The 9,797-nt window shown below is 34.3% G+C and overlaps 1 long non-coding RNA gene across 1 annotated transcript; it reads right to left on the reverse strand.

Annotated features, from left to right (window-relative positions):
- Nucleotides 1–3,379: 3,379 nt before the first annotated feature.
- Nucleotides 3,380–7,236, reverse strand: LOC128983898 (uncharacterized). The gene is made up of 3 exons (XR_008489965.1): nucleotides 7,123–7,236; nucleotides 4,551–4,686; nucleotides 3,380–3,505 (listed from the first exon to the last, which is right to left on the reverse strand). It is a non-coding gene; the product is annotated as an uncharacterized LOC128983898 (long non-coding RNA).
- Between the last annotated feature and the right edge of the window lie 2,561 nt (nucleotides 7,237–9,797).

Below are 9,797 nucleotides of genomic sequence, written 5' to 3' on the forward strand. Positions count from 1 at the left end.
ATAAAGTGAGAAAACCTTATTTTTTACTCCATAAGACCCCGTTCCTATGATCTGATCACAGGTTTAAACGTTTGTACCAAATTTCGATAAATGTGAGTCGGGATTTTCAGTGTAACATTTACTGTAGATAATATGGGTGACTGGGTGATACTACTTGTAATTGGTTCAGCATGACTGTGGACTAAGATAATGGAAGAGTGGTATGGATGCATGAGGATTGTGACAAGGAAATATATAAACTTATTAATAATATCTATGAGGTTGAGAAATTAAGAAGGACTGTTAACTGTATTTTAAAGGATTTTACCCTGAGGTTGATCGTGCCCATTGCCGTTAACACCTTAAGCCAGCTTTTGATGAGCTGTGACTTTAGTAATTTATAACAAGTAAACCTTATAACTAACCCACTACCTGACTATGAACGAATTGCATTTACAACATTACTAATTAATGAACTAACACTGTAAAATGGAAACTGATAGAAGTAAGACAATCTAGCAATGAATTAATCGAATTGACAGCACATAAGTTTAATTTATTGAACAATCTAGAACCATGTGAATTTAGATTTTGTTTCTGCAAGCTGATGTCGGCTTCTCTTAAGGAAAAGACCGACATTTTAAGTTAGAAAACCTACATCCTAAAGCCCCCTGATTTCTCCCCGGCAACCCCTAACTGAACTTAAACTACTTCATGATTGAATTTGGGTTCCCTGATAAATTAATGCAATTACTTAGACACTAATACTTATGTTTTAATTTGGAGCTGTCAGCAAGCATTCAGGCGCTTTCTCTTAGGAGATTTCTCGTATGCTCATCGCCTTTTTTCCTCTATTCCATTGGCTGCTGATATATGCTTCGGCCAGTAAGTTGTTGCCCACGCGCTGAGTATGTATATATAATTCTGTAAGACCAAATTTTTACCAGAAAATTGTGGACATCTGGTAAGTCGTAGAGAAGTGGGAGAGGTCTTAAATTAAAGGTCTTGATCCCAGGGACTCGGGAAAAATAGCAGAATTCCCATAAAGTTACCAGAAAGCGAGATATAACGTAAAATATCCACCATAAGAAATGCATGGGGACTGAAAAACGTCTGAATTCTATCAGCTGTTACTTATTTATTTGCAATGTTTACATTTATTCCGGATAGCCTAGGGTTCACTACGATACTCGGACAGAATACGATTGAATCGATCTATCGAGAGTCTGCAATTACACTATCGATATTGAATTGTGTACACTATCGATATCGGAAAATCGGATTCGAATTTGTTGTTGGATCTGAGTCTGTGAGTATTGAGTTTTCAATTTCAATCGGATTCAAATCATCTACTCAATCCACCTCTACATAACTGTAGGCATTGAGATTCTGTAGGTAGGCTTGTGCAGTAGTTTGTTTCTGCTGACTTCTGACGTTCTGACAAAGCCTACTTAAAAGTATGTAGTGTCGAAAGTATACCATTTCATTGCAAGAAATACGAATTTATATAATTAAAAATTGCAACTACAAAATAATAGTGAATTTTAATGAATTAACTAATAACTATTAATTGCAGTTTTAACGATTTGGATCAGTTGCTGAAGAGGCCTAAATCCGAAGGTCTAATTAGATCTTCGGCACACATCCACACGTGTCTGTGTGTGTGTACAGACCTATGAAGTCCAATTTAATGTCATTTTGTTTGTAGGTCCTTGGCATCTCCAGGCATTTTTATAATTTTGAAAAATTTGAATTTCGATGATTTTCCATAGAATACAGGAAAAATACAATTTTCTCAAAAACGGCCCGAACGATTTTAAGTTGATAAAAAAATTAGTATGTTACCTTTAGGCCCTAGTGTTTTAAATTTTGAACAAAATGGTACAACTCCCATACCTGTAAAAGTTACAATTACTTTCCCATTATATAACAAAAAAATCCGATTTTTTTTAAAACAGCCGGTTCTTATTAAATTTTGTTTGTTATGGTCCTCAAAATATGAAAAGAAGTGTATGTATAATAATTCTAAACAAAATAATACAACTCCCATTTTTGTTTGAATTTTAATTTGTAATTGCTGTAACAGTTGCAGTTCAAGTAAAAAGCCTTTAGCACCATCTGTTCAATTCATATACAGTAGAACCTCGATAACAAGTCAACCTTGATAACAAGGGTTATTTTCATAGATCCCCTTGAAATTATTTTACCCCTAATCCTAATAATTTGTTATTGCAAACCTCGATAAGAAGTCAACCTTGATAACAAGACTTATTTTATAATCCTTATAAAAGCCTTGTTATCAAGGTTCTACTGTAAATTATAGCCTATACCATAAATAAAACTTACTCCCTTAGACTTGTGCTGCATTAGTTTAGTCTATGCCTATACACATATAATTCAAAGTCAAAATTAAGAGTCAAAATAATCCAATTATGATGAAATTTGTTACAAACGTGTAAAACAACGTTTGTTGTAGCGTTCCGTTCGTGAACCAGCATGATCGGACTATAAGCAGAGGTAAAAATGGGGTTTCCTCATGTTTGACCTTATAAAAACTTCAAACATCTTTGTAAATAATTAATTAGATGTAAAAAAAAATTATCAACCTATTTTGCAGATAGCTAAATGGTTAACAGTAAGTTGAAAAAAAACATGAAAATAACTTGTTATTTTGAAGTAGATTATTAGGTAAACTTGTTGGTTGTATTTTGGCTTGTTTATGGATATTTGACTTTAATTTTAATTTGTTGTACAATTCAATACCAATCTAAGTACATTTTACCAAGAACACACTTTACCTTCCCTGTATCTTATAACGCTATATCAGCAAACATACATATTTTAAAACAATATACAAACAATTTAAAACAATGGGTGATGAGTATACTACACTTTTCAGTACCTACCGAGCTTACATGGCAATTAAATATTTTTTAAAGATTTTATTGAAGGAAAGACTTATTTTAAATAATTATATTCCCACTTAGTGTGAACAATTAAGTTTTGTTGACTGATAGGCCTACAATGATTAGTGCACTTTGTAATCAAGCTTCAACTGTATACTTGACTGTGTGGTAATTTATAATAGAATATATATGAAAGATAGTTAACACAAAACGATAAGAGAGTATTTTAGTATTTGTTTTGATAGAAGAAGTAAAATATCAATAGGGTTATCCCAATCGAGAGGGCTCTCAATTAATTATTTAGTTTTTATTATTATATAAAATTGTTTTTCTATCATTTGTGTTCACTTATTTACATTAAGTTTCTCTATAACCTCTACAGAGAGGACAAGAACACAAGAATGCAATACAAGGATACAGGAGTACTTTATTTTACATTTTTTAAGATTGAAAAAGGCATCAATACAATATGTTATCGATTAAAAATCTTTGTTGATTGGAGTCCTTGCAGTAGAAAGATGATTTAACTTGTAACGTAGTCGTTGCTGCCAAAACAAATATTCATCAATGCTTTAGAAAGGTCTAAGTAACAGCCCCTGTGATGTTCCTTCTTCAGTCTTCTAGAACAGAGAAACTTTACATGTTATTTAAATAAGGAGGCTAGTGTAGGATGAATGAACAATAAATTCTCCTCGGCTAGAATGCAATGTTAAAACTTTAACGTGTCTATTTGGGTTGAATGGCGCATGTTCTCGAGAAATTAACATTTGCAGACAAACTAATGCTAAAATTCATTGAACATCCACAACATTTTATTCACTTGTATTTAAGTACGAGTTAGATAGCAGTTTTATAAATTAACATAATTTAATTAAAATGTACCTTTTGACTAGATTAATTTCTACCTCAAATCATGGTTTTCTTAGTAATTAACAGTTTCAACTTCATTTTTTTATGAACAACGACAGCTTATGGTTTACAAAAAATATAACCCATACCTATTTTAAAATCAAGACTAATGCAGGTTTATTTTAGCAACAGCAATGGTTTATCTGTATTAGACTTTTAGCAACAGCAATGGTTTATCTGTATTAGACTTTTAGCAACAGCAATGGTTTATCTGTATTAGGCCTAAGCCTAATTTTAATTTTAAATAGTGGCAGATGCTTTTATTTATGATCACATTACCTTAATCAAATATATTTGCATGAAATTTGTTAAAGCTTATATGCATATTCTACCAATTTTGCTGTCCCGTTATATCTTATCTTCCAACTAAATTAATTCTCAATTTTTCCCACATTAAAATACTATAATGCAGTGGGCGGTTCCAAGGGGTGGAGGGCTATAGAAGCAAGAGCCCTCCCCATTAGAATCTGACTCTGGAAATATAAGTTTAAACATAAATTTTGTCATAAATAGGTGACAGAAGTTTTGGAACACAGTTCTAGACGTAAACACAGTTAAAAAAAAATAAAAATAGCAGATTTTCTTAAGGGGAACCCCTGAAACCCCCTCCTAATGTTAATCACCCCTGTTAGCCCTTCACAACGTTCTAATCTAGAACCACCACTAATATGACAACCCCTAAGTTACATGGGATCAGAGGCTGTATAGAAAATGTTACTACTATAAATAAACAATTTAAACAAATAAATGTCTTACCTGTTCACCGCTGGATTTATTTATTACGTAATAGAGAGATCTGTGACCACACTCCAATGCATTTTGCGAATGTTGGTTAGAGGTACGCAAACTTGAAATCTCACTAGGCCTAGAGTCGGTTGATCAGGGTATGAACCTGCAAAAACATTAAAAAGCATTAAGTCAATCAATTTTAAAACATCAATCTACAATTCCAAAGAGAAAAGCTAAGATATTATCGATGGAATAACTTATTAAGTTACTTAAGGTATTACATAATGGAATAAACTTATAACATAATATAGCCTAAGCTATCGAATAAACTTAAAATATAGTAAGTTTAATCAATAGCCCATTAAGTTATGTAGGCCTATAAGTTATTGAATTTCAATATTGATTTTACATGTTAGCTTATGAGGATTCTTAAGTAGATTATCGCCATTACAGGTAACTTGTATATAGTAGGTATATATAACTTAGTCAATGTTATCGCCCACCAATCTATAACAGTGTGCTGTAGCTTTAAAATGAACTTAACTTAACTTAGGTTAGCCTAAGTAGCTAATAAAACTTACAAAAAAAGGATACAATTACAAATTGAGGTCCAAGTGTAAATTTATTTGTTTAAAAACAATTACTAGATATAGCCTACTTATCAACTCTTGTGTATACAATTTACATAATGTACAGTAGGCCTTGTTTGTAATTATCTTTAACTACCGTACCGGCAACTTAAAAAGCTAAGCCAAGCGAAATGTTAGGGTACTTTGGTATTATGCGGAGGCCAATTATTTTAGAGAGATTTTTTTACTGGAGAGTCCAAAAATAACTACATACTGTAATAGGAAAAAACCTGCTTTAATTGACTGACCGTCCAAATTTGACATGATTACAATTAGCGGCCTTTGAGTTCTGTCTCCCAGAAAAAAAGGCAGCGATGTCAGGGAGGATTGAGTTAAATGCGTCGCTGCCGCTATACTCCGCCAAGTAACTTAGGTATACAGCACGCTGCGTCATGTTAGGTTGGATTATCAAATATGTTTATAAAACTTTCCTCGTTTCGTTATGAATTGAACTATACCAATTGAGTCATACTTTCGCCCGCCAAATACCCCTGATACAGGTGGTAACAGGTGATGCATGCTCCGGTCAATGACCTGGCTAAGTACTTGAGGGGATATGGCGTGCAAAAGTAATTTATGACTCATCTGGTATTGTAAGAAAACCCAACCTAACATAACTGCGCTGTGTAAGGGTGGCCTCCGGATAATACCAAAGTACCGTACCCAAGTTAACCCCACAGCACGTGTATACGAGTCTTTTTGAAAAGCATAAGTAACTTAAATAAATAAGTTATTTAAGTCATATCAAGTGAAAACTTCTACTGATAGGCCTACGATAGAAATATCAAACTATAAATTTTCATCTGATAGCAAGTTAGGCCTATAGGTTAGGCCTAGGCTATAAGTTAGGTTCTCTACAGACTTGTAGGCTACCTATCAATTCAATCTTGGTGTTGTACTTGACAAAGACCTCTCTTTTTCTGACCACGTCACATCTGCAGTCCAACGCGCAGTGGGAAGATTGAGAGGTCTTAGCAGATTCAAAACTCTCCTGCCAGAATTTGCCAAAACGCAACTCATGCGGCCCTTGGTCCTTCCAGCCTTCACATATTGCTTTCCTGCATATGGAAACAGCATCTCTAAGGAGGATATGGCAAGAGTTCAGGGAATTCAAAATTCTGCCATAAGGTTCATTTTTGGCCTTAGTCGCTTTGAACACGTGTCCTCCTACAGAGATGCTGCTAAGCTCATCCCAATGGATGACATGTGCAGAAAGCTGACCTGCTGCCTGGTCCACAAAGCGCTCACGCTGGGAGAGCCTCATTACCTCAGCGAGAGGCTGAAGTACAGGAGGGAGATCTGTCTGCGTAGTACTTGCTCCGACCGCAAGCTTCACTTTCCTAAAGTGAGGCTTGAGGCTGGAAGAAAGTCTTTTTCTTATTTCGGCCCGCGGTGGTACAATGGCCTCCCTCAAGAGATCAAGTGTTCAAAATCGTACAACACATTCAGGGCCGCAATGAAAAAAACAAATGCAAAATGTATATTGTAATTAAGTTATTCTGTTGTAATTTGTTTGTATATACTTATGTAAATATATTAGGATAGTTTAGATTTAGTGACTTGAGTTAGTTTGAAAACCATGTATTATGAAACTCGCTCGTAAATAAAGGCCTTTTTATTTATTTATTTAATCGCTCTAACAACTGCAAAAAATTGCAACTAACCAGCATCTTAGGAAGCGACTTAAGCTTTCATAACTTTAATGTTCTTAAGAAACCAATTAACTCTTACTGATAATCCTAAAAATGTTTTCAATCTTCATCAAGTCCCTACGTTAACCTTATTAGGTACAATTACCTTACCGCCACCCCTCAGAATCTTCTGATTAATACTTTTTAGGCTTAGAGGTTAATAATCTAATCTATTTAATTTTAGTCAATTATCAAATCAAGGAGACAATAACATGAATGGATTTATTAGGTAATAGCCACGAATACTTCAAAGTATTCGTGGTAATTACATATTTCTACCTGTACTTCTCGTGGAAAAAGCAAATCCATTTGATCTTGATGCCAGACAAACATAAGTTACCTAATTGGTCAAATTCTTCCTTTGACCTTACATAGCCCGAAATTTCCTTGACGTGTAACAATTTAAATCTGTTAAGCTTCCATCTTTTTTAAAATTAATTCCATTTTAAAATCTAATTTACGTGTATCGTGTACCTGGCCACCTCCAACAACTAATAACTATTAACTAAGTCACAGTCACACAAATTAATGACAATGTCAACAATAACAACATAACAACACGTAAACGTAAACAAACATAGGATACGATGATTCCGTCGTCATAGAACCGATTCGATTTCAGTAAGAAAGAAATATCGCAGAATCACGATAGATCGATTCAATCGTATTCTGTCCGAGTATCGTAGTGAACCCTAGGCTATCCATTTATTCCGAAAGTCAATGTTGGTAAATAATGTTTCAAAATGAAATGTATTTACAAAATTTTCTGTTTTCCGTTTTTATTTGCACTGTTTACATTTATTTGCAATGTTTACATTTATTCCGAAAGTCAATGTTGGTAAATAATGTTTCAAAATGAAATGTATTTACAAAATTTTCTGTTTTCCGTTTTTATAATGAGTGAAGTTACTAGACAGAACTATGGGTAGATATGATAGATAGATAGACTATGGGTATGGGAAGATCTGCAAGACGTAGAAGAGTAACCAGGAATTTATTTTGTTTTCCGTTTTTATAATGGTTATAGTTTTTAGTTACTAGACAGAGTAGGAGGGGGTAGACCTGCAAGACCTGGAAGAGTATCCAGGAATTCAACTGACACAAGAAATGCTGAAAGAGAACGTCATGTAAGGCCTAACTATGAAAGAAATCCACAACCTGGTTTACAACCTGCCTTCAGAAGAACGCTGGAAAATGAGTTGAGTGTTGTTTATCACAATCTATGTCCTCTTAACATGATTCTAACTTCGTAAAAAACTTAAGGCAATACAACAGTGCAATGGCTTTTGCGTCGCTTTCCGCTACACAAAAAGAGATTCCGGGAAATGGGCCTTACTGTTTTAAAATTCAGGGACAAATTCATTGATATAAGTTATTTCTGTCTTACTACCGCAAAATGGGGAGTTGTCTTCATATTAACAACTGTGTCTAAATTAGGGGCTATGGCCCCTACAGGCCACTAGTAACAACTAACTAGTAATAACTAGTAACAAATGGATAAGGCTACCAGTAAAACATAGTTAGTCTCCTATCGAAGCTATCAAAAATATATTTAATGTTCTAAAACTAGTTTACTTAAAGTATAAAGGATTGAGGTGTAAAAAGAGGAAAATCTTTTGAGTGACGTTTACTGGGGCAAAGATATACAATTAAGAAACATAAAATATTTCAATTGTTGAGAAATTTTGGACAGTGTTTTTTGGAGACAGTGATTAGAGGTTGAATTGGTTGGGTTCTTTTGCATCATATTTTATTTTCATCTTTAATTATAAACAAGAAAACCTAACTTAAGCTGATTTGTATCCTCGGAACTAGCGTTGCCTTGGGTGGATACACCGATAAACTTGTACAAATGTTGTGAGAGGCCTACAATAGCCGTAAATAAACACTTCGATATACCAAATTATTATTTTTAAGTTCTTCAAAATGATTTTGAGAGAAATTGGGACATTTTATGTTTTGAGGGTCATAAAGTGAGAAAACCCTATTTTTACTCCATAAGACCCCGTTCCCATGATCTGATCACATTGATTCGTGAACTCATTCGAACAAACGTAGGTTTAAACGTTTGTACCAAATTTCAATAAATGTGAGTCGGGATTTTCAGTGTAACATTTACTGTAGAGAATCTGGGTGACTGGGTGATACTACTTGTAATTGGTTCAGCATGACTGTGGACTAAGATAATGGAAGAGTGGTATGGATGCATGAGGATTGTGACAAGGAAATATATAAACTTATTAATAGTATCTATGAGGTTGAGAAATTAAGAAGGACTGTTAACTGTATTTTAAAGGATTTTACCCTGAGGTTGATCGTGCCCATTGCCGTTAACACCTTAAGCCAGCTTTTGATGAGCTGTGACTTTAGTAATTTATAACAAGTAAACCTTATAACTAACCCACTACCTGACTATGAACGAATTGCATTTACAACATTACTAATTAATGAACTAACACTGTAAAATGGAAACTGATAGAAGTAAGGAAATCTAGCAATGAATTAATCGAATTGACAGCTCATAAGTTTAATTTATTGAACAATCTAGAACCATGTGAATTTAGATTTTGTTTCGACAAGCTGTTGTCGGCTTCTCTTAAGGAAAAGACCGACATTTTAAGTTAGAAAACCTACATCCTAAAGCCCCCTGATTTCTCCCTGGCAACCCCTAACTGAACTTAAACTACTTCATGATTGAATTTGGGTTCCCTGAAAAATTAATGCAATTACTTAGACACTAATACTTATGTTTTAATTTGGAGCTGTCAGCAAGCATTCAGGCGCTTTCTCTTAGGAGATTTCTCGTATGCTCATCGCCTTTTTTCCTCTATTCCATTGGCTGCTGATATATGCTTCGGCCAGTAAGTTGTTGCCCACGCGCTGAGTATGTATATATAAAAGTGACGCGCACGGCACAACCACGCCCCCTTCCGCCAAAAGAATGCGCTTGGGCT

The sequence above is a fragment of the Macrosteles quadrilineatus genome, unplaced genomic scaffold, assembly GCF_028750875.1.
Source record: "Macrosteles quadrilineatus isolate MER2022 unplaced genomic scaffold, UCM_ALF_1.0 Scaffold_2__2_contigs__length_208266976, whole genome shotgun sequence".
NCBI classification, from domain to species: domain Eukaryota; kingdom Metazoa; phylum Arthropoda; class Insecta; order Hemiptera; family Cicadellidae; genus Macrosteles; species Macrosteles quadrilineatus.